The following is a 15714-nucleotide window of genomic DNA, read 5'->3' as shown; positions in this document are numbered from 1 at the left end:
TTCCCTGGCCATCAACTGTTTAATCTCTACACCATATCTATAAGGAAATGGGACGCTGCTATGTGGTAATATTTCCATGTTCTGTGCTGGCATTCATACTCTTTCTGAATGAGTGTTAGCCCAGAAAGCCATAGTCTCTATCTCCAAGGGTGCTGAGACCAACAGACGGGAATTGACAAGGAAGAGCAGCTGATGTGTCTTCACCACGTCTGCAGTGCACTAAAACTACAAGAAAGAAGCAAAAAGACAGCATCGGTGATCACCAAATCCCCACAGCTGCTCGTGCATTAAATAAAAATGAGCTATGCCTGTGATTATTTACTCATCTCTGCTTTGTACATTCAATAAATTCAATTATTCATGTGGTAATCCTTCCCATAATAAAGCATTTAAAGGAAGGAGAGAGGCAAACAGAAAAAAAAAAAACACTTCTTAGACTTAAGAGAGTGTGACCTTGCCCCAATTTCTTGTTTCTAAAGGTGAAAATAAGGACATCAAGCTATTTTGGTATAGGCTATATATAGAGGAAATATTAATACAGTCACACGGTCAAACACATTCTCTGTCCAAATGTTGAAAAAAAATATATATATATATATATATTTGAAATTTGAAAGACAGGTTTTCAGATAAATCATGAACAGATCAAGAACAATACCAAAATAGCTTCTTTTATTTAAAAACTCTAAAGCACCAATAGAGGCAGCGATAGTCACACTGATTTAATTTGGACATCACTTAATGTTTTTGGAGCATTCTGACTTGATCACTCCTTTAGGATGACTGTTCACCCTCTCTGAAGGGAGCCCTTCAGATGTCAGTCATTGTATAAGTAAAGATCCCCATATTCCCATGTCCCATCTTAGCATGTCTGCATTCTGCATGAGCCTTGACTTTCAAAGAAGATGGCCAAAATGACAAGCATGATGGAATTTTTGTGAAGGCCAAACAAGCAAAGGAAAATATGCAACATTCCCAGGAAGCGACAGAGATTTAGGGTCTAGTTTCAGGGACCAATTCACCTCACCAACAAGAAAAGGGTTACCCACACTGGGTTGGTCCAGGCAGAAATAAGACCTCAGTAAGTTTCCACTCAGTGGGAACTCACCATGTCTGCAGTGCTAAACACCATGGATTTGTCTCAAGATCAAATTTTAATCATTGACACTTCAATGATAGTTTTGTGTAAAGTTAAGAGCAGACTATACACACATTGTCTGGGAGCTTTATGCAAGCATCACAATTTCCATGACCACAGGCAAGAAATCTGGCTACATAGGGAACAACATTATTGTTCTTAAAAGTGAGAGATATCTTTTCTTGAGTCTCTGAAAATTATATGAGCTAATACATGAGAAGACTTAGCACACCACATGTGATGTCCCCATTTAAACCCCTGCTGCTACTGGCTAAACAAAACTTTTGGAAACATAACTGAATGTTCATATATTGTAGATGCACTATTGTGTATTTGACATGGTACCAATTTCAGATATATATGGTATTTTGTGAGTTTTACAGTTGAAAATATGATTGTAATTAACACTATATTTATATATCTAATTAGTTATTTCCCTCAAATTAGAATTATTGAGTCAAAGAAACTAAATATTTTCAACATTTTTGACATTTTATACGACCTACTTATCACTCTGTAATAAAGCATAAATTTAAGTGTCTTCTAGTTTGCCCCCTTTACCTTTCTGATCACACTACTAGGAATATTTTCTCAAAATTTACATATGTAATTATATACAGTTTCTGCATGGAGAAAAATTTTAGTAGTTTTGAAATTTACTCTATAACTTTAATTTTCATCTTTGTATCAACATATGTTGTCTAACCATTTTGACATTTTCTTATTGATTTGAATGAACAAATTCATATCTTCAACTTTTCCCCTGTCATACAGCATGTGCTGGTTTTAACTGATGATACCAAGCAAGCCCTTGCTATGGGTAAGATAGCTATTAAACTTTCAAATTTGCAACTATGAGTCCTTGCCTTTTTAGTAACATACAATGATTTTATGCTTAGGAACTATTTACCATGTGGCTCTACACACAGGAGTCTGAGGAAGGAGGATTATGAGTTCTAGCCCTGGTGGGCTTTTCTCCATACAAACACCAAAAGTATTTACTACCTCTAGATTACTTGATTTTTAATGCTTTTTTATTAAATATTTTAATTCATTTTTAAATGAGGTGTGGCAGGAAAGAAGAAGAATGTTGCCTTTGCCTTTTTCCTTCAAATTAAATGATTAAAAACTACACTAAACCCCTTCAAGGCTATTATTTTCAAGACTCTATTACTTAACAAATGTGTTTTAAGCTGCCTTAATTTCTAATAGGATTTTTTTCCTTAAAATAATATTACAATGTGCATTTTCTTGCCTTTCCTTTGGTTTAAATTTGGCCTTCCGTGAATACTAAGTCAAATCAGATAAAGCTGGGAAGCAATTAGTATGTAAATGTAAATACATTAAAATTTGAGATTTGGCTTTTGTTTATATCTTAATATATAAATACAAATGGACATAACATGTGATGCGAAGAGCACAGAATCGGGAGATTCTGATGCATCACTGCCTCAGAATAGGAGGAAGCTAGTGTTTTCCAAATCTTCAGCAAGGCAGATGATAGTTCCAGGAAATATGGAATTTTATTGCCATTATAATCACTGTCGAGTTGTTATGAAGTAATTCAGCAACCTGCCATAGACTAACAAATTTGCTGAATGGCATGTTTGTCATTAGCATGATGGAAGGCGCTGGTTCCAAGACATTAGTCCCAGTAGATATAGTGCATAGCAGGACATCAATGTAGCACAGCAGTGTTACGGTCATTCTCTCCTCAGTGGCAGCCACCATGCTGGGCTACTTTGCTGCAGGTCCTCGTGCTGACCACTCATGGACTCACCCACCCCTCCATGCAAAGAGAGTACACCCCTCAGCACTCTGAGAATCAGTCATATCCCTCAGGTTTGGAGTTACACAGCTACTGTTCTGACAATGAACTTTCCTCTTTTATCCAGAAATGTTGCAGGAAAATGAGATGCTCACAATTATTTTCTAGTGATAATGCAATTAAATCCATTATCCTGACCATTTCTTATTTCAAAGTGCACTATTACTGCTAGGAGATGAGGATTTAAAAATTGCCTATCAAAGCAGCCAAATTGCAGCTGTAGTTGGGTTCATATATCAAATTTTTACCATGTACAGAATACTAAAGTTAATACATCAATATTTACTTATTCTAGTGTTGGAGACATTCACTAGAGGATAAGTAAGTAAGGCTAAGTTCTTGAACACCTTTTCATTCTGTAGTGAGAGGGATTCAGAGTTCCAACCTAATTAAAATTGCAGTCCTGCAGGAAATCAGTCAGTACCCACCTCCATTTCTCCCTCCCCTCTTTTTCCCTGTCCATTGCTAGGGAAATCAATGGACAAGATTACACAAGGATCAAGTGTCAGGCTTCTCTTTGGAAAACCAAGGCAGAGCTGGAACCCATCAGAGCCCAGAGCTAAGTGGTTACCTCTGAACTCACTCTATCTCTAAGCCAAGCAGACTTGGATTTACATATCCTCCTCCACATCTCTTTCACACACACACACACACACACACACACACACGACCCACAAATGGATAGTGGAACAATTGATTGTGCAACATGGAAGAGTCTATGATGTTATAACAGAGGGCGAAGTAAATGTATGTGGCATAAGGTTAAGAAATATAAAAGGTCTAGATTGCTGTTGGATAACGCTGTTGTATACTGTAAAGATTTGTCACTCATATTGATTTAATAAAATTATGATGGTCAGTAGCCAGGTAGAAAGTATAGGCAGGGTGACTGGATGAGGAGAATTCTGGGACAAAGAATAGAGATTCAGTCTGTAGTCATCACCCAGACTCAGAGGACACAAGATGTAAAATGCTTCATTGAATAAAGGTACCAAGTCACGTGGCTAAATATTGATAAACATTATGAGTTAAATTAAGTTGTAAGAGCTAGTTGATATTAAGCCTACACTAATAAACCAAAACATTTATAATTAATATAAGCCTCTGTGTGTTTCTTTGGGACTGAACGTCTGCAGAACCAGGGGGAGACAGAACATTCACCATTATTTTCATTTGAAGAAAGGCCAGTATTCAAAGTGTCCGTTGTGAGGGCCAAAGTGGATAAAAGCGTGACAAGAGATATCAACAGAGGCTACAGGAAAAAGTGACAGTTACAAGTAGAGGTGATAAAACCTGAGACCAAATAGGGGCTAGGAAAGGAAAAACGACGGTAAATTTCACCTGAAACATAGTAAATATCATTTGCAGGTCAGTAGGTTAGAAGTTGAAAGTGAGGAGGGGTCCAGTGGTGGGTGAAAGGCTTGGGAAAGCAGGGTTCTCTTTGAGGATTTTGATAACCATAATGGTCTGCAAGCAGAGATGCCATGGAGGAATTGGAAACTCAGATCTGAATACTCAGTCATTAAGGCACACTGATCTGTGCAGAGATCTTTATCTTTGCAGAAGATGAGTGCCCAGAGGACATATCCAGCAAACAAAATTTGTTTTTGTGTACATGTTTGTTTGTTTGAACATATTCTTTCATTGCCTTAAAAATGTTTCTTTTTCTCGATAATGGATGTTTTTTTTTTCTCACATAATATTTACTGTCAATAGTTTTCCCACCCCCTATTCTTCCCAGTTTGTTCCCATCTTTTCTTCTGTTCAGATCCATTTTCTTTCAGTCTCTCAATAGAAAACAAACAGGCTTCTAAGGGATAATAAAATAAGATAAAATGAACTATCATAAAACAGAAACTTTCACGTCAGAGTTAGACAAGAAAATGGAAGGAAAAGGGCCAAAGAGAAGGCGCAAGAATCAGAGACGCATTTGTACATTCAGGAATCTTATAAAAACACTAAACTGAAAGCTAAAATATATATGCACAGGATCTAATGGAGACCCATGCAGGTCCTGTGCATGCTACCTCAGTCTCTGTCTGTTCATATGCTTTTTGATCACGTTGATATTGAGGACTTTGTTTTCTTAGCATCCTCCATACCTTTGGCCCTTTGCTCTTTTTGCCTCATTTTTTATGTGGTTCTCTGAGCCCTGAGGGGAAGAATTTGATAAAAACCTCTTATTTAGTGAGGAGTGTTCCAAAGTCTCTCATTCTCTGCATAATGTCTGCCTGTCGGTCTTTGTATTTATTCCCATCTGCTGCATGAAGGAAGCCCTTTTGATGAGGTACTTATCTATGGGTGTAGTAGAATGTCGGTAAAAGTAATTTTATTGCTGGTTTTGTTTTGTTTTGTTTTGTTCTTGGTAAGGTAGTAACAGTAATATGTTCACTTTACCCTAGGTCCCTGTGCTAACTAGTCTCAGGTTCTTAGTCAGCTAACAAGTGTCATGTATGGGTTCCATCTCATGGAGTGTGCCTTAAGTCAAATCAGATAATGCTTGATTACTCCCACAGACTTTGAGCCATCATTGCCCTAGAATGTCTTGCATGCAGGCAGGACACCTTTGTAGATAAAATAATTTATGAGTTTATATGTATGTGTCTCCTTTGGTAGTTTTCAGAGTACCTTCCTGTACCAAAGACACTAGAACATGAAGGTGACGGCTTGATGTAGACACCAGCTCAGCTTCTTCATGTTCTGTGAGTTGTGTAATGTAGCCCGATTAATAAAAATTCACAGACAGATATTGGGGTAAAACCTGAAGACAAGAAAAGGAAAGTAGCCAGCCACCAGCTCTCATCTCTATCTCAGTCTAAAAATGGTAATCTTGCATCCAGGAACCCTCAGGATGAGACTGTGAGTGAGAGCTTTCTCCTCACATCTTATATTCCTCTCTAGTGCTGGGATTAAAGGCAAAGAATGAGCAGCCTCTGCCAACAGGACTAAAGGCATGCACCACTATCATCCAGTTTCAATGGCAAACCAGTATGGCTACTAGAACTAAAGATGTGTGCTACCATTGCCTGTTCTTTAAGTCTGACCAGGGAGACTGTGCTACTCTCTGATCTTCAGGTAAGCTTTATTTATTAAAATACAAATGAAATATCACTGCAGCATAGGTGTTACCTTCAGCAACAGCGCATTGCTGTAGATTTGAAGAGAGGAACCAATAGTCTTGGCAAAATTCCAACTGATACATCTAATTAACACAATTCATCAGCAACCAAGAACAAAACCTTCAGACAAGGTAATTCTTTATTATTTAATTTTGCAGCTTGTTGATTTGATGAAAATGCCCCTTTATGTGGCCAAGGTTGACACGTAACTTGTGGCAATCCTCCTGCATCAGCATCCAAAAAGACTGAAAGTGACAACATGGAAAGTACATGAGGAAGGATGTATGTGAGGAGGTACATGAGGAAGGATGATGAGCTAGGGCTGATTTTGAAATCTTGACACCTTTGAATTTTGCGTATTAAAAAAATTTACTTATATTCTCTAAAAGTTTGTTTGTACCTCCATAAATTAGATTAAAAGCAATAGTTATTGTGGCTGGAGAGTGGGTTCAGGGTTAAGAGTGTATACTGCTCTTGCAGAAGACAGAAGTTCAGTTCACAGTACTTTGGTCAAATGGCTCACAAATACCTGTAAATTCTGTCACAGGAGATCTAATGCTCTCTTCTGGCCTCCATGGTCCCCTGTACTTGTGTGTGCATGTGTGCACACCCAAACACACACAGAGACACTTAAATAAGTATTTATAAAAAAACAATAGTTATGCAGACAAGTTCAATCATGAACATGAAATTTTAATTGAAATGCTGAGACATGAAGGTGCACTGTAAGCCCTGGCTATTGATTTTAAATAAAAGAAAAACAATGAGGAAATCGCGATATTGATATTGGTAATGGCTGAGAACACAAGAGCCAGCTGTGCTGGCAAAAACTAATTTTGTACTGACTGCCGAGCAGCGGGAAGAGAGCTCTATTATATGTTATAAAATGAAATTATTCCATGTAGAAGGCGGTGGTGAAAATAAATGAAACTGCAGGAGGGTTCTGATGTGCCAAGTGCCAGAATCAAGCCCTGACTGATTCTTAGGAACCAGGCAGCTTCTCATCCAGAATGAAGAGTGAGGGCAGAGAATTGAGAGGCTTGGAAAACTGGAGCAGCAGATGCATGAAACACATCTGGAGATAAGTCATCAGTCAAGTAGAGAAGTTCTATCTGAGAAGGGAAAGGAGCTGAATTAGTGTTGAGTGAGCATTGGCGGAAGAAACTGGACACTGTTCTGACACTTGCCATAGTAGCAGTTAAGCACCGAGGAAAGAAACACACATAAATATCAGGGGCCCTGTGTTTTCTAAGAAAGCAGGATGAGCAAGCCACGGTGAGCAAGATAGGAAGTTGCACCCCTGCATGGCTTCTGCATCAGCTCCTGTCTCCAAAATCCTGCATTGTTGCAGTCTCTGCCCTGACTTCTTTCAGTGAAAAACTGTACTGAGGAAACATAAGCTGAAGAGACAATATCCCCCCAAGCTTGCTTTGGTCATGGTGTTTCACCAAAGCTATAGGAACCCTAAGATAAGGATCATCAGCAACAGGGATGGCAGGAAACATCCCAGGAGATGACACATTTTTAACTTAACAAAATCTCAGTCTGCCATCTACACTAAGACAGAAAGATGCACTGTTAGGAAAACCATCAGGGTGTTGTAAGTCATCAAGATAGAGGAGAGTTTCCTATAATAAATGGCTTGGAAATTTGGTTGCTGTATGCGGAGAAGAAACATTCAGACATCAAACTCTCTAACACGTAATTCTCATGAAGTGAAATGCTTAGCTTTATAAAAACACTTTCCTTAAGAGTGAGAAGAGGTTCCCTAAGTTGCCAGTGGTGTCGCAACTTTTCTATTCCATAGAAAATGTGAAAACTCATCAAGAGCAGAAAGTACATTTGTACCCACCCTTCAGCTACCCAATATAAAGAATGTCTATGTGTTTTTGAGACAAAAGCATCCAACCTACCTTCTGATTAGTTTTAGATTTATTCTTATTTTATAAGGTGGGTATTATTTTGTTGTCATATATGTACCTGGCACCATGTATGGACCTGGTATTTACAGAGATTAGAAGAGAGCATTAGATCCTTGAAATTGAAGTTAGGGACAGTTGTAAGCCTCCATGTAGTTGCAGGGATGCTAACTTGGGACCTTAGGAAGGGCATGTAAGGTTCTCAATCCCTAAACCAACTCTCAACCTCTTGCAATTGATTTTTAAGATATTAACTTTCTTCAAAGAAGATTTTTATACTGTGGTTCAATAAAAATAGCAAGAAAAGTAAATTATATGAAAAAGCAATAACCATGAATTACACTGTATGGTTTGGTGTGAATTGGTTTCACTTTTAAAAATGCTTTATAAATTTTATTTTCCATCAATATTTAATTTCACGTTTTGTTCTGTTTGAATGATTTATCCCTAAATCCCACCTTATTCAGTAGTAACATTGCTAATTTTTCCCCCTATTTGTTATTTCTTCTTCTATTCTTTTACTGGCAATCTTTGATCATGATAGTGGTTTGAATGAGAATGAGCTCCACAGGCTCCTGTGCTCGAATACTTGGTCGCCAGTTGGTGGAGCTGTTTAGGAAAATTAGGAGGTATGACCTTGTAGGAGTTGGGCCCTAGAAGTGGACTTTGAGGTTTCCAAAAAAAAAAAAAAAAACACACAAAATTTTAAATGTCTCTGTTTATCTCTGCCTCATGCATGCATGTTTAGAGGAGAGTTTAATCCCTTTACTTTGTTCCTTGAAGCTAATACTAGTCATTTATTTCAAGTGTTTCTTCCTTTTCTCTGATTTCCTTATTTTCATTGGTGTTAACAGTGAATATTCACTCTACCCCATTCTAAATCCTAAATTTATTTTACTTTCTATTCCTTATATGTTCTCCTATCTGTTGGTAACTGAACTCCACTAGTCAGATCCATTGCTGATTTACTTTTCTTTTATCAAATGTTTTTATTCCACTGTTGTCTGTAAGCTTCTGCTGATGATTTTAACTTCTTCCTTATTATTATGTGTTTGGGTATGTGCTATGTATGACACATAGAGGTCAGGCTGATGGGGTTAGCCTTATCTTTCTCCCTTCTATGAGGGTTGCAGGGATTCAGTTCTGGCTGTTAGGCTAGTGCTGCAGATGTCTTTCCTGTTGAGCCAATTCATTTCATTGTCCCCTTCTTTTTTAATAAGAGATTTTACTTTTAGTTCTCTCTCTCTCTCTCTCTCTCTCTCTCTCTCTCTCTCTCTCTCTCTCTCTCTGTGTGTGTGTGTGTGTGTGTGTGTGTGTGTGTGTGTGTGTGTGTGTATGTGCAGTTGTCTGCAGAGGCCAAGCACTTGGTTTAGCCCAAGAAATAGAATTCAGGCATTTGTGGGGCATTTGATTTGCATGCTGGGAACTAAACTGAGATCCTTTGTAAGAGCAGCACGTGACCTTGCCTCAGCTCTGTCTCTCCAGCACTCTTATTCTGAAGTTTTATTCCTTTTACAACTCCAGCAGGATGAGATTTTTAGAAAAGGTCTTTTTCTCTACCGATCCATTTTCTCTAGCTGTTGTCATTTAGTCTACTTCAGCCTGGGCTATTACCAAATGTGTGTGTGTTATGAGTGTTTTCTTTCACCTTTATCCACATTCCTGAGCCGTACACACATCACAGACAACAACATTGTCTCACCCCGTCATTCTCTCATATGAGGATGCAGCTGTTCGTTATGTATATTATGTATTTGGTACCTCCTCAGTAAGAACATGAAGGTTACATCTCCTGAGTTTCATGCACCCTCAAATGCCTTCCCTTTCCCTAAACATAGAAGGACTCTTAGAGATGTATAGAAACACTACACCGCCATACCATTCCCTGAGGTACAGGCATTCTCTCCTCAAAGAACAGGAAGCATAAACACAATGATGGGCATATTTAGGTGACTTGTTTGTGTTTTCAGAATTTTATACTGATGTCCTTCATCATCAGGAATTTTGTCAGCCTGTTTCTTCTCCAGCCCAACATCTTCATTTATGCCCCATCATCTTCAATTCGGGGTCATTTTCATCTGCAGTTTTTTGTCTCACTTCCATCCATATTTTCTCTCACACTAGAATAAAATTATATGTCTTAGATATATTTTCAGAGCCATGAGCAAATATTTTCTGACATCATATCTCTGTTTTTACTTTTCAATTATTTAAATGTTCAGTGATTACTTTTCTCCCTCAATTCTTCTACTGAATTATTAAACTAAGAAATAATTTTTAAATAATTTAAGATCTACATATTTTTTATTTAATTTTCTTTTATTATTTTTGGAGAGGTTGCTGTCTGCAGCAACCCTGACTAGCTGCTATATTCCATCACAGTTCTTTCTCATTGCTGGCCAACTTCTGTGAAATTTTGAAGGAAGGAAAAGTTTTATTGTGTGGTTTGAAATATCAGAACTACAGCTAATCACAGTACTGAAGATGGTAGAAGTTGGCAACCACTCTCTCCAACATGGAAAATGTGCAAAAATATTTTCTGTAGAAATTTTTATTTCATTCAAGCTTTGCATATACCATGACTTTTTCTGCCTATCTAACCTCTTTATGGCTTCTAAGGAGAGCTGGAATATGTTTCCTGCTAATGCAATCATTTCCACGCCCAAGATCACAGGGCTCTCTGTGTTGAGCTTTTTGTAGGCTCTGTCCCATTCTAGCCCTGCCTAGGGGAAATTCTTATGCTAGGACAGAGAGATATATACAAGAGTAAGAAATCATTTCTCCTTAACACTTATCCTCATAAGGCCTTATTGGCTCATGACAGAAAATGTACAAGGAAGAAGAAAGAACAAAGAAAAAAGTGCTAGGTTGCTAGATTTCCTGTGCACACTCATGGGAGGCCATGACGATGTACATTAGATAACAGATGATTTTACCACAAGGCTGACATATTGGCTGTCATCCCTTTCTCTATATACAGCCCCCAGAGTACAAGTTGTAAGTGAAGAAGGGGAAATTAAATGTGGGACTTACTTTTCCTGCTGTTCTTCTTCTTTGGCACCCAGTGCCAGGAGTACCAATTGTTGTTTCACTTTACTAGATTAATTAAATGTAAATGTCTAAAGATAAGGTCAAAGATCCACAAAACAATACTGTTTATGTGAAGAGAGGTGAATACTGATCAAGAAATAATAAACTGTACTGTCACTTGATAAAAATAACAGATAACGTCTAATTCAAACTTTGATAAAACAGTCAATATGTTAAGTGATAGATACAAATTGTGGCTGACTACCTCTACTAGGGCTTGTTATTTTCCTTGTTTACATGTAATATTAGTTTATCAAATGAGAACACACACAAATTACCACATCATTGATACTTGGGGAATACTAGAATACTCACACATATCAGACATTACAGGTTTCCCACCGTGGGGCTATATACTACACAAAGGAGGTCTTGGTCCAGAAATTATCTGCGATTTATGAGAAGGGTAAGAAGAGATCATAAAGTTTTTTTTAATGACATTAGTCGAAATTCCATAGTCGTACTAAAAGTAATTATAAATCAAGCAAAATGGAGAAGTATTCCTGCTTAATGTGGCAAAAACTCCTGACATTATTCAAGTACCAAACTGAAAGTGAGGTAATTACAGGTTTCCTTTGGGAAAGTAGTTATAAACCGCACTGCTGAGTACAAATAACATTGATAATTATTAGATAAATGAGTGGCTGAAAAATTAAATAACCATTCATTGTGAATACTAAGCATTAGAACACCACTAAAGAGAAAAACACTGTTGGCTGAACTAAGCCATCTCAAAAAAGGTCCAATTCGCCAATAAGTCCAGGGGATTTTGACATCTCTTTTACCTGCCAAACATAAGGTTTGTGATGCAATAGAAATCTATTCATAGAAGCAATATATATCAAAATACAAATACAGATCATGAATCCACAGAGTTTGTATCAAATAATCATCCACAGAGTTTGTATCAAATAATCCACAAATTTACTAACAGAAGAGAAAATACAATGGGGAGATATTCATCACAGTGTAAGCTGTTCTGGTATTCTAAAGCATTTGGTTTTCCTCAAATCATTTACAAACTCAGTGAAGACCAAAGCAAAACAAAACCAGTATCTTCTTTGAGTATTGAAGAAGTAACAAAATTTTCCCCTTCAAAAGCTTGTGGTTAGTATTAAATGTATATGCAAAGTGCTTGAGATAAGACAGATCTTCCATGCTTTAAGGTAATTTGTTTTTTTTTTTTTTTTTGAATTTTCGAGACAGGGTTTCTTCGTAGATTTTTGGTTCCTATCCTGGAACTAGGTCTTGTAGATCAGGCTGGCCTCGAACTCACAGAGATCTGCCTGCCTCTGCCTCCTGAGTGCTGGGAATTAAAGGCATGCGCCACCACCGCCCAACAAAGTAATATTTATACCTACAATAAATCCTAAAGGGAGGTCAGGTATTGCTTTTTAGTATCCCTAGAAAGTTGTTGCAGTGATTTTTAAAGTTTGACCAAAACATGAACAAGTTTAAACTTTCAACTTTAAGATTTAAAATATCATTAGGCTATTATGGGATGCTGAATATACTTTTGATAGACAAAAGGGACCAATGGAACAGGTATTCTAGTTGACGATTTAGTTGTACAGCAGGAAAGACAAACATTTAATATAGGTGGACATGCTCTACGGAATTCTACAAATCTTACCTGGTGATGACCGTACTCTGACAGAAAGGACATCTTACTTTCACTAAATGCCCAACCCAGAACTGCGAGGGAAGAAAGAATCACAGTATTTTTTCTTCCCTGAAGCAACTGATCCTGACATGAAGCAAGAGGAGCTTACTACAGAACATAAGACAGTTTCCCAAGCTTTACTCACAACATTGACTCCTCAGAGCATCTACAGGAGCTCACCTTTCTCGGAAGCCATGCTGACCCTCTGGCTCCTTCTGTCTCTCATTTCCAACTGCAGAGGTGGGTCTGCAATTTCCTCCTCACTTTCAACTTTTTCCTCCTGTTGGTTGCTAGGCACTCTAACTCAGTTTTCCCTCTGAATTTAGACTCAAGTCTGCATGGCATTCAGTACTCAACCAAAAAAAAAAAAAAGAAAGAAAGAAAGAAAGAAATAAAGAAAGAAAGAAAGAAAAAAGAAAGAAAGAAAGAAAGAAAGAAAGAAAGAAAGAAAGAAAGAAAGGAAGAAAGAAAGAAAGAAAGAAAGACAGGCAATGCTCACAGTTCAGATCCATTTCTTTCTCCAGCAAGAGCAAATTCTCTTAAGACTAAAATGTTGGTCCCTGTTGATATACCAATCTTGAGCGCTCATTTGAACCTGAAAGGTGACAAACCTTCTCCAAACCCAGAAGACAGCATGAACAAAAGGGGCCATAGCCAAAGAAAGGCCCAGAAGTAGAAAGGAGGAAGCCTGGCCTCTTCAGCCCATTGCAGTCTGGAACAGTCACCTCTCCAACAACCTTGTGCAGAAACTAACTCAAGATCTTACCTGCTTTGTAGGTATTTTCCAAACATCTTTCAATCCTCTCCCATGTTTCATAGCATGAGGAAAGTGTTAGTACAGTCTGTTCTTATCCATGTGTCGTGTTCTTAAGGGGGCTTTTTGATGGACACATACACAGTCACATAATATACTCCACAAGACTGGATAACCCAAATCTGACAGATAGTACATTTTCCTCAGACCAATACCCACTACACAAAGAATAAGTTCATTCTAGAAATAAAATCATAACCCAATAATATGAGAATTTCATAATGTAAGTGTAATAGGAGAAAGGCTAAAAGAAATCAGATTCTTCTAGTATATCATTTGTTAAGATTCTATAGTTATACTAAAAGCAATTGTAATTGGGCAGATTAGTTTTGCTTAGATTACTTTGGCTTTTTAAATTTTCACATCAATGTGATTTTCTGTATAATTTAAAATCTTAATTTAATTAAAAGAATTATTTATTATTTATAGCATAGATAGAAATGATCACTTTCTATGTCTATGCAAGGTTTTATTTTTATAACTTTTGCCCTTTTTAATTATAAAAGTATTTTTTGTACATTATATTCTAATCATGCTTGTCCCTTCCCCAACTTTCCCTATATTCTCCCTACCTCTCAGTCTCCACATACACCAAATTCTATCTTTAAAAAACAAAAATAAAAGCAAATAAGTGTAAAAAAGAAACACACACAGAAACATAGAAATGGAAACTAAAACATATAATCAAAAGGCCAATAGGACAAAAATGTCCCCAGAAAGCTATATGAAGCAAAAGTCCAGATGATGACAGAGAAAAGTATCTATTTACCTGTATGCCAAAAGGTTATTATAAATAATTTTTTAGCTATGCAGTGGTTCTCAACCTTCATAATTCTACAACCCTTTAATACATTTTCATGGTAATCCTCAATCATAAAACAATTTTATTTAGACTTTATAAATACTTTAGCTACTGTTATAAATCATAATGTAAATAAATGAAATTCAGACTATCTGTTATGAGACCCCAAAGAGGTCATGACCCACAGATTGAGAACCACTGCTTTAGCAGTGCAATAGTATTTTGTTTTCCCCTAGGCCAATGCCTTATCTAGTCAGATTCTTTGTCATCTAAGTAGTATCAGGCATGGGTTCCATTTCATGGAGTAGACCTTAAATCCAAGCAGTGTGCAGTTAGTTACTCCCAAAATATTTGTGCCACTATTGGCCCAGCATAGCTTGCAGGTGGGTGACCTTTTTAAGTCAGAGGTTTGTGGTCATATTGACTATCACACCCCTCTGGAAGCATGCAAAGTAACTCCCGGGAGCATGAATGCTAATCAATAGGGAGAAAACTTCTAGTTAGGATTCAGATCAATTTCTCTGCATTCTATATGTAATATTGAAATGTTATCTTTGACAATAGGGCCTCAATATCAGTTTATGCAGAGCAATTAATAGCTTTGGCAGTAGCCTACAATGTTATGGGACCCAACAATTAAGCAATATATAACCCACTCCTGGCACTAGAGACTTCATTTGGTGACACAAAATGTATATTTGGGGATTTATCGCCCTCAATATGACCCCATTCAGATCCATTTCATATACATATATATTTTAGGAAGCTTTAAGTAGCAATTCAAATTATAGTTCACAGCTAGATAGACGGGAGATTCTTGGGTTGTGACATTGAACATTAGGGTACACATAGAAAAGAGATTGAACATTACATAAAATTGGAGGGAAAATGTTTAAAAATCACTATAAGAAAATAATAAGGATAAATTTTCTTAAACTGATTTCAACTTTGTACAGTATGGATATGTATGAGCAATTTTACTGTGCCCCAACTAGTGTATACATCTTTGTGTTCTTGGATATTAAATAGATTACCACAGTGAAAAATGTATCTAACTACATATTTGTATACCATTCAAAATATCAAAGCATTTCAATCAAGATTATTCCAGTGTGTTGAGAATCTCTTCCCCACAGATTCTCCTAGACAACATCTTCTGTCATATCGCACAGCCAATGGCAGCTGAACTATGTGGTTACCCTGTTGTGTATCCAAGCTGAGCTCTGGGCCAGGGAAAATGAGCCACATTTCAGTAATGTCACATAGATATGATTTAATACCTATTCCCTGCGCCTCCAAATGCTGACCTTGTACCAAAGAGAAAGTTGCTTCTTCTTAAGG

This window comes from Alexandromys fortis, unplaced genomic scaffold (genome assembly GCF_014885135.2).
Source record: "Alexandromys fortis isolate MF-2015 unplaced genomic scaffold, M_Fortis_MF-2015_v1.1 scaffold_46, whole genome shotgun sequence".
Taxonomy (NCBI): domain Eukaryota; kingdom Metazoa; phylum Chordata; class Mammalia; order Rodentia; family Cricetidae; genus Alexandromys; species Alexandromys fortis.
The sequence above is the reverse complement of the archived record's forward strand: the minus strand, read 5'-3'. Positions refer to the sequence as shown.